Source organism: Heteronotia binoei, chromosome 3, assembly GCF_032191835.1.
Source record: "Heteronotia binoei isolate CCM8104 ecotype False Entrance Well chromosome 3, APGP_CSIRO_Hbin_v1, whole genome shotgun sequence".
NCBI lineage: Eukaryota > Metazoa > Chordata > Lepidosauria > Squamata > Gekkonidae > Heteronotia > Heteronotia binoei.
The window spans coordinates 193,741,408-193,755,017 of record NC_083225.1 but is presented as its reverse complement, the minus strand read 5'-3'; positions in this window follow the sequence as shown (position 1 = coordinate 193,755,017).

The window sequence follows — 13,610 nt, the reverse complement described above, 5'->3', positions numbered from 1 at the left end:
GGAGGCTACAAGCATAGCCAGCTTCAAGAAGGGATTGGATAAGCATATGGAGCAGAGGTCCATCAGTGGCTAATAGCCACAGGGTATTGATGGAACTCTCTGTCTGGGACAGTGATGCTCTGTATCCTTGGTGCTGGCAACAGTGGAAGGGCTTCTGGAGTTCTGGCCCTGCTGGTGGACCTCCTGATGGCCCCTGGTTTTTGGCCCCTGTGTTGGACTGGAGGGGCCATTGGCCTGAAACAACATGGCTTCTCTTATGCTATGTCTGGGGCAGCGATGCTCTGTATTCTTGGTGCTGGGGGGGGGGTGGCAACAGCGGGAGGGCTTCAGGAGTTCTGGCCCCACTGGTGGACCTCCTGATGGCACTTGGGGTTTTTTTGGCCACTGTGTGACACAGAGTGTTGGCCTGGATGGGCCGCTGGTCTGATCCAACCTGGCTTCTCTTATGTTCTGAAGACACAGAAATCTCTGACCTCAAGAGGCATTTCTAGGAACTGAGTAATACCTGTAGAATTAGGCAAAGCTACCACTGTGCAATCAAAAACTTTAGTCTTGCCTTTGCCAAAGATAGCTCTGCAGCGTTGGGAGCGGTCGTTGCATTTCCCCATGAAACAAGCGTCGCCGGAACCGCATCGTTCCCCATCTTGCTTATACACGTCCGTGGGGCAGTCGGCAGAGGCCCCAGTGCAGTATTCGGGGAGGTCACAGTCCGTCGCCACATCTCTGCACAGAGTCCCTTCCTCTGACAACTGTTGAGGGAATGTCAAGGGTCTCATGAAGAACTGTTAGCGGCAGCTTAAAGGAGGGCCTTTTTTGGTAGCAGGAACTCCTTTATATCTTAGGCCACGCCCCTCTCATGTGGCTAATCTCCCAAGAACTTCTTCGTACAGGGCCTACTGTATTCCCCCTGTGTCACCAGCACGATGACACCACCAGGAAGTGATGTCATCGCAACGTTGTGCGGCAACCGCTCTAGGCGTTTCTGGAGAAACTCTATGGTTTTTCCCGGCTGCTCTAGCCACTTGAGAGGGAAAACTCTATGGTACAATAGGTACGCGACGCGAGTGTCTAACATGGAGGGCGGGATCTGAGATGAAGCCAAAGCAAAGGCAGTAGGAAGTCAAAGGCCAATGACAACACAGAAAAGGGCAGAGCGCGACTGCGCGGTCTTTAAGTGTGAAAACGCAGATGATCCGTGGAGCCCGACCTTCCTCTCACCTTGCATTCCTTGCAGCAGAGTCCGTACAGGCAGTCTGCGTCCGGCTTCACTGTACAATTCAATCGGCAGCAGCCGTTTCTTCGGCACTCCTGTCGAGGAACGCCATGAAATTAACCAGCTGGGATTGCTTCGCCCTAATTGGTCTTCCCTCAACGGCGCTTGCCCTGGATGGCCCAGGCTAGCCCAATTCTCGTTTGAGCTCGGTTTTCTGGCTCCACCCTCTTTTGAATCACTTTCTGTGCCCAGCGCTGGATGCCTTCGGCTTGCCCGATCTTATCAAATTTCAGAAGCTAAGCAGGGTGAGCCAGCAGAAGCAGGCAGCTGTCTAGGGCGCCACTTGGTCTACAGGGGCGCCACTGGGCAAGCACAGCCTCGGGAAGCTGAGAGAGGCAGAGCTCCGAGGAGAGTGCACACCGACCGGCTGCTCTGCCACTCTCGCCTTCCCAGGTATGCCCAGAGCGGTGGCGGGGCCTTGGGCGCCAGCAACTCTGGTGCCGGCCCTGGAGGTAGGTAATGGCAAACCACTCCTGAATGTCTCTTGCCTTGGAAACCCTACGGGGTTGCCATAGGTCGGTTATGACTTAAGAAGAGCCCTGCTGGGTCAGACCAGTGAGTTCCTCTTCTTCCTCTGGAGGTCCAACAACAGTGCAGAGAGGCCGAGGCCTTCCCCTGAGGAGAACATCAGGAGAGTCCTGCTGGATCAGACCAGTGAGGGTCCATCTAGTCCAGCCTCCTGTCTCACACAGTGGCCAGCCAGTTCCTCTGGAGGGCCAGCAACAGGGCAGAGAGGCTGAGGCCTTCCCCTGAGAAGAACATCAGAAGAGCCCTGCTGGGTCTGACCAGGGAGGGTCCATCTAGTCCAGCCTCCTGTCTCACACAAACCAGTTCTTCTGGAGGTCCAACAACAGGGCAGAGAGGCTGAGGCCTTCCCCTAAGAAGAACATCAGAAGAGCCCTGCTGGATCAGACCAGTGAGGGTCCATCTAGTCCAGCCTCCTGTCTCACACAGTGGCCAGCCAGTTCCTCTGGAGGGCCAGCAACAGGGCAGAGAGGCTGAGGCCTTCCCCTGAGAAGAACATCAGAAGAGCCCTGCTGGGTCTGACCAGGGAGGGTCCATCTAGTCCAGCCTCCTGTCTCACACAAACCAGTTCTTCTGGAGGTCCAACAACAGGGCAGAGAGGCTGAGTCCTTCCCCTGAGAAGAACATCAGAAGAGCCCTGCTGGGTCAGACCAGGGAGGGTCCATCTAGTCCAGCCTCCTGTCTCACACAGTGGCCAGCCAGTTCCTCTGGAGGGCCAGCAACAGGGCAGAGAGGCTGAGGCCTTTCCCTGAGAAGAACATCAGAAGAGCCCTGCTGGGTCAGACCAGGGAGGGTCCATCTAGTCCAGCCTCCTGTCTCACACAGGAGCCAACCAGTTCCTCTGAAGGGCCAACAACAGGGCAGAGAGGCCAAGACCTTCCCGTGAAAAGAACCTCAAAAGAGCCCTGCTGGATCAGACCAGGGAGGGCCCCTCTAGTCCAGCCTCCTGTCTCACACAGTGGCCAACCAGTTCATCTGGAGGGGCCAGAACAAGGCGTAGTAGCTGAGACCTTCCCCTGATGCTGACTCCTAGCTCATCCCAGCTCTTTCCAGTACTCTGCGAGATTGCATAGAAGCCACCAAGAAAGACACCTATCCTCTTTCTTCTCAACAGCAGATGCCCTAACACAAAGGTGATATTACCTCCATAGCTCCTTGAGCATACTGAACTACAAGGCAGAGGCTTGGTTTTATACTTGTCACGTATTTTACTGTTGCTAGTCCTTAGAATCATAGAGTCATAGAGTTGGAAGGGATCTCCAGGGTCATCTAGTCCAACCCCCTGCACAATGCAGGAAACTCACAAAAGCCTCCCCCTAAATTCACAGGATCCTCATTGCTGTCAGATGGCCATATAGCCTCTGTTTAAAAACCTCCAAGGAAGGAGAGCCCACCACCTCCCAAGGAAGCCTATTCCACTGAGGAACCGCTCTGACGGTCAGGAAGTTCTTCCTAATGTTGAGCTGGAAACTCTTCTGATTTAATTTCAGTCCATTGATTCTGGTCTGACCTTTCGGGGCTACAGAAAAAAATTCCACACCATCCTCTATAGGACAGCCCTTCAAGACCTTGATGGCAATTCTATCACCTCTCAGCCGCCTCCTCTCCAGGCTAAACATCCCCAGCTCCTTCAACCTTTCCTCACAGGACTTGGTCTCCAGACCCCTCACAATCTTCATCGCCCTCCTCTGGACCCCTTCCAGCTTGTCTAGATCCTTCTTTAAATGTGGTGCCCAAAACTGAACACAAGACTCCAGAACAGCAGAGTAAAGCGATACCATCACATCACGTGATCAGCCCAAAATTGCATTGGCCTTTTTAGCCACCGCATCACACTGTTGACTCATGTTCAGTGTATGATTCTTATTTACATGCAATCTGCCTGGAGTTCAGATAAGGTCGATTTTTTAAAAAAATAAAATTTATTTATACATTTATTTATTTTGGATAAATAAGCAAAATACTCACGTTGAGTCCTCTGAGCTCTGAGAAGCTGCTGCCAGACAACGTAGTCTCAACCACCAGCCCTCCGGGGCCCTAGGCAAAGACAAAGCAGGGGAATCGCTCGGCTTTACTACACAGTCACGTTTCAATGAGGACAACTAGTGGCCACCTTCTGAACTGCTCTCTGCTTTGTACTACACCAGTGGTCCCCAACCTTTTTGGCACCAGGGACCGGTTTTGTGGAAGACAATTTTTGTCTTTGCGGTTTTTTATCTGGGGGAATCGGGTTTGATTCCCCACTCCTCCACTTGCACCTGCTGGAATGGCCTTGGGTCAGCCAGAGCTCTCTTATCTGGGAGAACCGGGTTCGATTCCCCACTCCTCCACTTGCACCTGCAGGAATGGCCTTGGGTCAGCCAGAGCTCTCTTATCTGGGAGAACCGGGTTTGATTCCCCACTCCTCCACTTGCAGCTGCTGAAATGGCCTTGGGTCAGCCAGAGCTCTCTTATCTGGGAGAACCGGGTTTAATTCCCCACTCCTCCACTTGCACCTGCTGGAATGGCCTTGGGTCAGCCAGAGCTCTCTTATCTGGGAGAACCGGGTTTGATTCCCCACTCCTCCACTTACACCTGCAGGAATGGCCTTGGGTTAGCCAGAGCTCTTTTCTCTGGGAGATCTGGGTTTGATTCCCCACTCCTCCACTTGCAGCTGCTGGAATGGCCTTGGGTCAGCCAGAGCTCTCTTATCTGGGAGAACTGGGTTTGATTCCCCACTCCTCCACTTGCAGCTGCTGGAATGGCCTTGGGTCAGCCAGAGCTCTCTTATCTGGGAGAACTGGGTTTAATTCCCCACTCCTCCACTTGCACCTGCTGGAATGGCCTTGGGTCAGCCAGAGCTCTCTTATCTGGGAGAACTGGGTTTGATTCCCCACTCCTCCACTTGCAGCTGCTGGAATGGCCTTGGGTCAGCCAGAGCTCTCTTATCTGGGAGAACCGGGTCTGATTCTCCACTCGCACCTGCTGGAATGGCCTGGGGTCAGCCACAGCTCTCTCAGAACTGTTTTGAAACGGAACCTTCTGGAAGAGCTCTCTCAGCTCCACCCACCTCGCAGGGTGTCTGTTGCGGGCGGGGGGGGAGGAAGAGACAGGAGACTCTGAGATTCGGAATGGAGGGCAGGATATATATCCAATGTCTTATTATTATTACCTTGTAATATGGCCACGAATCGGTACTGGTCCACGGCCCAGAACCAGTCTGTGTAGAAGAAATGCAGGATGCTTGTCTGTGCCTTGTTCAGACCTTTGGAGGAATGTGCCAGTATCAGGGGGCAGTATGGTGCCCTTGGGGACTCCTGGTTCTAGGGTTGCCAGGTGCAACTCAAGAAGCCATCAGGGCCCTGCGGGATTTATTGCGGTTCCGCAGGGCCTGCAAGAAAGGTTGAAACGCTTGGGACTCTTTAGCTTGGAGAAACGTCGACTGCGGGGTGACATGAGAGAGGCTTACAAGATAATGCATGGGATGGAGAAAGTAGAGAAAGAAGTACTTTTCTCTCTTTCTCACAATACAAGAACTCGTGGGCATTTGATGAAATTGCTGAGCAGTCAAGTTAAAACAGATAAAAGGAAGTCCTTCTTCACCCAAAGGGTGATTAACGTGTGGAATTGACTGCCACAGGAGGTGGTGGCAGCCACAAGCACAGCCACCTTCAAGAGGGGTTTAGATAAAAATATGGAGCAGAGGTCCATAAGTGGCTATTAGCCACAGTGTGTATGTATGTATGTGTATGTGTGTGTGTATATATATATAATTTTTTTTGGCCACTGTGTGACACAGAGTGTTGGACTGGAGGGGCCACTGGCCTGATCCAACATGCCTTCTCTTATGTTCTTATGTGACACAGAGTGTTGGACTGGAGGGGCCACAGGCCTGATCCAACATGGCTTCCCTTATGTTCTTATGTGACACAGAGTGTCGGACTGGAGGGGCCACTGGCCTGATCCAACATGGCTTCTCTCATGTTCTTATGTGACACAGAGTGTTGGACTGGAGGGGCTACTGGCCTGATCCAACAGGGCTTCTCTCATGTTCTTATGTGACACAGAGTGTTGGACTGGAGGGGCCACTGGCCTGATCCAACATGGCTTCTCTTATGTTCTTATGTGACACAGAGTGTCGGACTGGAGGGGCCACTGGCCTGATCCAACATGGCTTCTCTCATGTTCTTATGTGACACAGAGTGTTGGACTGGAGGGGCCACTGGCCTGATCCAACAGGGCTTCTCTCATGTTCTTATGTGACACAGAGTGTTGGACTGGAGGGGCCACTGGCCTGATCCAACATGGCTTCTCTTATGTTCTTATGTGACACAGAGTGTTGGACTGGAGGGGCCACTGGCCTGATCCAACAGGGCTTCTCTCATGTTCTTATGTGACACAGAGTGTTGGACTGGAGGGGCCATTGGCCTGATCCAACAGGGCTTCTCTCATGTTCTTATGTGACACAGAGTGTTGGACTGGAGGGGCCATTGGCTTGATCCAACAGGGCTTCTCTCATGTTCTTATGTGACACAGAGTGTTGGACTGGAGGGGCCATTTGCCTGATCCAACAGGGCTTCTCTCATGTTCTTATGTGACACAGAGTGCTGGACTGGAGGGGCCATTGGCCTGATCCAACAGGGCTTCTCTCATGTTCTTACGTGACACAGAGTGTTGGACTGGAGGGGCCACTGGCCTGATCCAACATGGCTTCTCTCATGTTCTTATGTGACACAGAGTGTTGGACTGGAGGGGCCATTGGCCTGATCCAACAGGGCTTCTCTCATGTTCTTATGTGACACAGAGTGTTGGACTGGAGGGGCCATTGGCCTGATCCAACAGGGCTTCTCTCATGTTCTTATGTGACACAGAGCGTTGGACTGGAGGGGCCATTGGCTTGATCCAACAGGGCTTCTCTCATGTTCTTATGTGACACAGAGTGTTGGACTGGAGGGGCCATTGGCCTGATCCAACAGGGCTTCTCTCATGTTCTTATGTGACACAGAGTGCTGGACTGGAGGGGCCATTGGCCTGATCCAACAGGGCTTCTCTCATGTTCTTATGTGACACAGAGTGCTGGACTGGAGGGGCCACTGGCCTGATCCAACATGTCTTCTCTCATGTTCTTATGTGACACAGAGTGTTGGACTGAAGGGGCCACTGGCCTGATCGAACAGGGCTTCTCTTATGTTCTTATGTTACACAGAGTGCTGGACTGGAGGGGCCATTGGCCTGATCCAACATGGCTTCTCTCATGTTCTTATGTGACACAGAGTGTTGGACTGGAGGGGGCATTGGCCTGATCCAACATGGCTTCTCTTATGTTCTTATGTTACACAGAGTGCTGGACTGGAGGGGCCATTGGCCTGATCCAACAGGGCTTCTCTCATGTTCCTATGTGACACAGAGTGTTGGACTGAAGGGGCCACTGGCGTGATCCAACAGGGCTTCTCTCATGTTCTTATGTGACACAGAGTGCTGGACTGGAGGGGCCATTGGCCTGATCCAACATGGCTTCTCTCATGTTCTTATGTGACACAGAGTGTTGGACTGGATGGGCCACTGGCCTGATCCAACATGGCTTCTCTTTTGTTCTTATGAGACACAGAGTGTTGGACTGGAGGGGCCACTGGCCTGATCCAACATGGCTTCTCTTGTGTTCTTATGTGACACAGAGTGTTGGACTGGAGGGGCCATTGGCCTGATCCAACAGGGCTTCTCTTATGTTCTTATGTGACACAGAGTGCTGGACTGGAGGGGCCACTGGCCTGATCCAACAGGGCTTCTCTCATGTTCTTATGTTACACAGAGTGTTAGACTGGAGGGGCCACTGGCCTGATCCAACAGGGAGGGGAAATTCTATGGTGCAATAGGCACCATAGAGGTTTTTTGGCAACCCAACCACACTTACTATCCATGCTTAACAAGCCAGGTACAAACTGTGGCTTAGGAGACAGCCCTGAGTCTACACCAAATTCCTGCTTTATTAATATGGTTTGACTTGCAGGGGTGTGCTCTTGCGTCTGCAGTCTTGGAATCTCGGTCCGACACCCACAAACAAACTACGGTTTATTAGGCAGCTAGCATTCAGAGGGCTCAGTAAACCAAAGTTCATAAACGGTGGCTTCCTGTAACATCTAACTGCCGCGAGAATGTTATATGCAAAATATTGGAGACTGGAGAAAACTCCAAACATGGGAGAATTAATAGAAAAGGTTTGAAAAGCTGCAGAAGAAGCTATACTTAGTCAATGCGAAATCAAAAAAAATTGCTACTCAAATATGGGAGAAACTGTATGATTGGATACAAAATAGAGTTAAAGACGAGGAATGCAATGCAAGAAAAGTGTTAAAATCTGCAACAGGGCAGAGCGGCTGAGGCCTTCCCCTGAGAAGAACATCAGAAGAGCCCTGCTGGATCAGACCAGGTGACTTTTTACAGGGTGGTTTGTTATTGCCTTCTCCGGTCACCTGCACTTCCCCCCAGCAAGCTTTCTCATTTGACCAACCTTGGAAAGTTGAACATATGAAGCTGCCTTATACTGAATCAGACCCTCGGTCCATCAAAGTCAGTATTGTCTTCTCAGACTGGCAGCGGCTCTCCAGGGTCTCAAGCTGAAGTTTTTCACACCTATTTGCCTGGACCCTTTTTTGGAGATGCCAGGGATTGAACCTGGGACCTTCTGCTTCCCAAGCAGATGCTCTGCCACTGAGTCACAGCCCCATTCATGGCTCTCCAGGGTCTCCAGCTGAGGTTTTTCATGCCTATTTGCCTGGACCCTTTTTAGTTGGAGATGCCAGGGATTGAACCTGGGACCTTCTGCTTCCCAAGCAGATGCTCTACCACTGAGCCACCGTCCCTCCCCTAAGTTGGAAGGCTGAGTCAACCTGGAGCCAGCTACCTGAACCCATCTTCCACCGGGATCGAACTCAGGTCGTGAGCAGAGAGCTTGGACTGCAGTCCTGCAGCTTTACCACGGGGCTTCTTCCAATGTCCAGCTACCCCACCACTCCACCAGAAAAGTTCAGCAGTAGTCAGCAGGGCTTTGAAGCTATCAGAGAGGCATTTAAAGATTCCTCCCAGTTAGGGTTGCCAATCCCCAGGTGGGGGCAGGGGATCCCCCGGTTTGGAGGCCCTCCCCCCTCTTCGGGGTCGTCAGAAAGCGGGGGGAGGGGAGGGAAATGTCTGCTGGGAACTCTATTATTCCCTATGGAGATTTATTCCCATAGAATTTTCAGCATAGCATCCAGTGCCTCTCCCCAAAATACCCCCCAAGTTTCAAAACGATTGGACCACGGGGGTCCAATTCTATGAGCCCCAAAGCAGGTGCCCCTATCCTTCATTATTTCCTATGGAAGGAAGGCACTGAAAAGGTGTGCGGTCCCTTTAAATGTGATGGCCAGAACTCCCTTTGGAGTTCCATTATGCTTGTCACAGCCTTGATCTTGGCTCCGCCCCTAATGTCTCCTGGCTCCACCCCCAAAGTTTCCTGGCTCCACCCCCAAAGTCCCCAGATATTTCTTGAATTGGACTTGGCAAGCCTACTCCCAGTGCCTTCCCCAGAATGCCAGCTGGAGTCCTGGCCAGCCCAGGTGGAGCTCCGCTTCTGTGTGCTTCTGCCCGCCCCCCAAAGCCCTGGGTAGTCACGATGGCAAAATTGAGCCTCCATGTTCAGAGGCTGCAGGTCTGGAAGTACCGTCATGCAGGAGAACAAACGATGGAGAATTCAGCGTTCGGGTTGCAGAAATGCCAAGCTGCCGGCTTGCGGGGTGGGGGTGGGGAGTCTGGATAGATGGACTTCGGCCTGATCCAGCAAGGCCGTAGTTAGCAACTTACTATCTCAACTGGAATGCCAGGACCGGAGGAAGTCGAGGATGGCACTCCTTCAGATCCCTAGAAAAAGAGGCATACAAAGTAGACACTCTTAGCTTATTTGCTTGCCTGATATCTATCGCAGACCGCTCCTCCTCCTTGCGGAACCTGCACTACAGAAACACTGAAAGGATGTCTGAAGAAAAGATAGGGTTGCCAAGTCCAATTTAAAAAAATATCTGGGGAGTTTGGGGGTGGAGCCAGGAGACATTGGGGTGGTGCCAAGATCAAGGCTGTGACAAGCGTACTTGAACTCCAAAGGGAGCTCTGGCCATCACATTTAAAGGGACGGCACACCTTTTCAATGCCTTCCTCCCATAGGAAATAATGAAGGATAGGGGCACCTTCTTTTGGGGCTCATAGAATTGGACCCCCTGGTCCAATCGTTTTGAAACCTGGGGGATATTTTGGGGAGAGGCACTAGATGCTATACTGAAAACTTGGTGCCTCTACCTCAAAAAACAGCCCCCCCAGAGCCCCAGATACCTGTGGATCAATTCTCCATTATTTTCTATGGGAATAAATCTCTATAGGGAATGATAGAGTTCCCAGCAGACATTTCCCTCCCCTCCCCCCGCTTTCTGATGACCCTGAAGCGGGGGGAGGGCCTCCAAACCGGGGGATCCCCTGCCCCCACCTGGGGATTGGCAACCCTAAGAAAAGAAGATCTGAAGTATTGCGCCTAAGAAGAGCCCTGCTGGGTCAGACCAGGGAGGGTCTATATAGTCCAGCCTCCTGTCTCACACAGGGGCCAGCCAGTTCCTCTGGAGGGCCAACAACAGGGCAGAGAGGCTGAGGCCTTCCCCTGAGGAGAACCTCAGAAGAGCCCTGCTGGATCAGACCAGGGAGGGTCCATCTAGTCCAGCCTCCTGTCTCACACAGGGGCCACCCAGTTCCTCTGGAGGGCCAACAACAGGGCAGAGAGGCTGAGGCCTTCCCCTGAGGAGAACCTCAGAAGAGCCCTGCTGGATCAGACCAGGGAGGGTCCATCTAGTCCAGCCTCCTGTCTCACACAGGGGCCACCCAGTTCCTCTGGAGGGCCCACAACAGGACGGAGAGGCTGAGGCCTTCCCCTGAGGAGAACCTCAGAAGAGCCCTGCTGGATCAGACCAGGGAGGGTCCATCTAGTCCAGCCTCCTGTCTCACACAGGGGCCACCCAGTTCCTCTGGAGGGCCAACAACAGGGCAGAGAGGCTGAGGCCTTCCCCTGAGGAGAACCTCAGAAGAGCCCTGCTGGATCAGACCAGGGAGGGTCCATCTAGTCCAGCCTCCTGTCTCACACAGTGGCCAGCCAGTTCCTCTGGAGGGACTATAACAGGACGGAGAGGCTGAGGCCTTCCCCTGAGGAGAACCTCAGAAGAGCCCTGCTGGATCAGACCAGGGAGGGTCCATCTAGTCCAGCCTCCTGTCTCACACAGGGGCCACCCAGTTCCTCTGGAGGGCCCACAACAGGACGGAGAGGCTGAGGCCTTCCCCTGAGGAGAACCTCAGAAGAGCCCTGCTGGATCAGACCAGGGAGGGTCCATCTAGTCCAGCCTCCTGTCTCACACAGGGGCCACCCAGTTCCTCTGGAGGGCCCACAACAGGACGGAGAGGCTGAGGCCTTCCCCTGAGGAGAACCTCAGAAGAGCCCTGCTGGATCAGACCAGGGAGGGTCCATCTAGTCCAGCCTCCTGTCTCACACAGGGGCCACCCAGTTCCTCTGGAGGGCCCACAACAGGGCAGAGAGGCTGAGGCCTTCCCCTGAGGAGAACCTCAGAAGAGCCCTGCTGGATCAGACCAGGGAGGGTCCATCTAGTCCAGCCTCCTGTCTCACACAGGGGCCACCCAGTTCCTCTGGAGGGCCCACAACAGGACGGAGAGGCTGAGGCCTTCCCCTGAGGAGAACCTCAGAAGAGCCCTGCTGGATCAGACCAGGGAGGGTCCATCTAGTCCAGCCTCCTGTCTCACACAGGGGCCACCCAGTTCCTCTGGAGGGCCCACAACAGGACGGAGAGGCTGAGGCCTTCCCCTGAGGAGAACCTCAGAAGAGCCCTGCTGGATCAGACCAGGGAGGGTCCATCTAGTCCAGCCTCCTGTCTCACACAGGGGCCACCCAGTTCCTCTGGAGGGCCCACAACAGGGCAGAGAGGCTGAGGCCTTCCCCTGAGGAGAACCTCAGAAGAGCCCTGCTGGATCAGACCAGGGAGGGTCCATCTAGTCCAGCCTCCTGTCTCACACAGTGGCCAGCCAGTTCCTCTGGAGGGCCCACAGCAGGGCAGAGAAGCCGAGGCCTTCCCCTGAGAAGAACCTCAGAAGAGCCCTGCTGGATCAGACCAGGGAGGGTCCATCTAGTCCAGCCTCCTGTCTCACACAGTGGCCAGCCAGTTCCTCTGGAGGGCCCACAGCAGGGCAGAGAAGCCGAGGCCTTCCCCTGAGAAGAACCTCAGAAGAGCCCTGCTGGATCAGACCAGGGAGGGTCCATCTAGTCCAGCCTCCTGTCTCACACAGTGGCCAGCCAGTTCCTCTGGAGGGCCCACAGCAGGGCAGAGAAGCCGAGGCCTTCCCCTGAGAAGAACCTCAGAAGAGCCCTGCTGGATCAGACCAGTGAGGATCCATCTAGTCCAGCCTCCTGTCTCACACAGTGGCCAGCCAGTTCCTCTGGAGGGACTATAACAGGGCGGAGAGGCTGAGGCCTTCCCCTGAGGAGAACCTCAGAAGAGCCCTGCTGGATCAGACCAGGGAGGGTCCATCTAGTCCAGCCTCCTGTCTCACACAGGGGCCACCCAGTTCCTCTGGAGGGCCCACAACAGGGCGGAGAGGCTGAGGCCTTCCCCTGAGGAGAACCTCAGAAGAGCCCTGCTGGATCAGACCAGGGAGGGTCCATCTAGTCCAGCCTCCTGTCTCACACAGTGGCCAGCCAGTTCCTCTGGAGGGCCCACAGCAGGGCAGAGAAGCCGAGGCCTTCCCCTGAGAAGAACCTCAGAAGAGCCCTGCTGGATCAGACCAGGGAGGGTCCATCTAGTCCAGCCTCCTGTCTCACACAGTGGCCAGCCAGTTCCTCTGGAGGGCCCACAGCAGGGCAGAGAAGCCGAGGCCTTCCCCTGAGAAGAACCTCAGAAGAGCCCTGCTGGATCAGACCAGTGAGGATCCATCTAGTCCAGCCTCCTGTCTCACACAGTGGCCAGCCAGTTCCTCTGGAGGGACTATAACAGGGCGGAGAGGCTGAGGCCTTCCCCTGAGGAGAACCTCAGAAGAGCCCTGCTGGATCAGACCAGGGAGGGTCCATCTAGTCCAGCCTCCTGTCTCACACAGGGGTCACCCAGTTCCTCTGGAGGGCCCACAACAGGGCGGAGAGGCTGAGGCCTTCCCCTGAGGAGAACCTCAGAAGAGCCCTGCTGGATCAGACCAGGGAGGGTCCATCTAGTCCAGCCTCCTGTCTCACACAGGGACCAGCCAGTTCCTCTTGAGGGCCAACAACAGGGCAGAGAGGCCGAGGCCTTCCCCTGAGAAGAACCTCAGAAGAGCCTTGCTGGGTCAGACCAGGGAGGGTCCATCTATTCCAGCCTCCTGTCTCACACAGTGGCCACCCAGTTCCTCTGGAGGGCTAACAACAGGGCAGAGAGGCTGAGGCTTTCCCCTGAGAAGAACATCAGGAGAACCCTGCTGGGTCTGACCAGTAAGGGTCTATCTAGTCCAGCCTCCTGTCTTATATAGAGGAACTGGCTGGCCAACAACAGGGCAGTGGGGCTGAGAGGCCTTCCCCTGAGAAGAACATCAGGAGCCCTGCTGGATCAGACCAGAACGTGGTCTACCTAGTCCAGCCTCCTGTCTCACACAGTGGCCACCCAGCTCCTCCGGAGGGCCAACAACAGGGCAGTGGGGCTGAGGCCTTCCCCTGAGAAGAACATCAGAAGAGCCCTGCTGGATCAGACCACTGAGGGTCCAGTGGTGAACGTTGATGCTTAAGCCTCGAGGCGTT